The sequence below is a fragment of the Petaurus breviceps genome, unplaced genomic scaffold (assembly GCF_028583685.1).
Source record: "Petaurus breviceps papuanus isolate PSGF00001 unplaced genomic scaffold, PetGlider_PUasm1.0 186, whole genome shotgun sequence".
NCBI lineage: Eukaryota > Metazoa > Chordata > Mammalia > Diprotodontia > Petauridae > Petaurus > Petaurus breviceps.
In genome coordinates, this window is record NW_027185798.1 from 44,191,605 (window position 1) to 44,191,887 (window position 283).

Consider the following 283-nt stretch of genomic DNA (forward strand, 5'->3'; position numbering starts at 1 on the left):
TTTCCTTTCCTCTCTTTCCTCCCTTCCCTCAAAGACCCCATAATCTTATAAAGAGGATACGATACTAAAGTCTCCCTAGAGGAATTTATAATCTAGTTGGAAAGACAAAACAGTGTGAAACAGTCAGATAACAATACAGGCCAGTATGTGATCTGGTGCTTAAATGTGCTTCAGCTATTAGGTGTTAAGGGAGAAGGTGAATGTCAGTCTGGGCTAGAACAGACAGGAAACTCTGTGGCTATCACTGGATTCCACCTGCAACCCCTCGTTCTGCAAAAGAAAG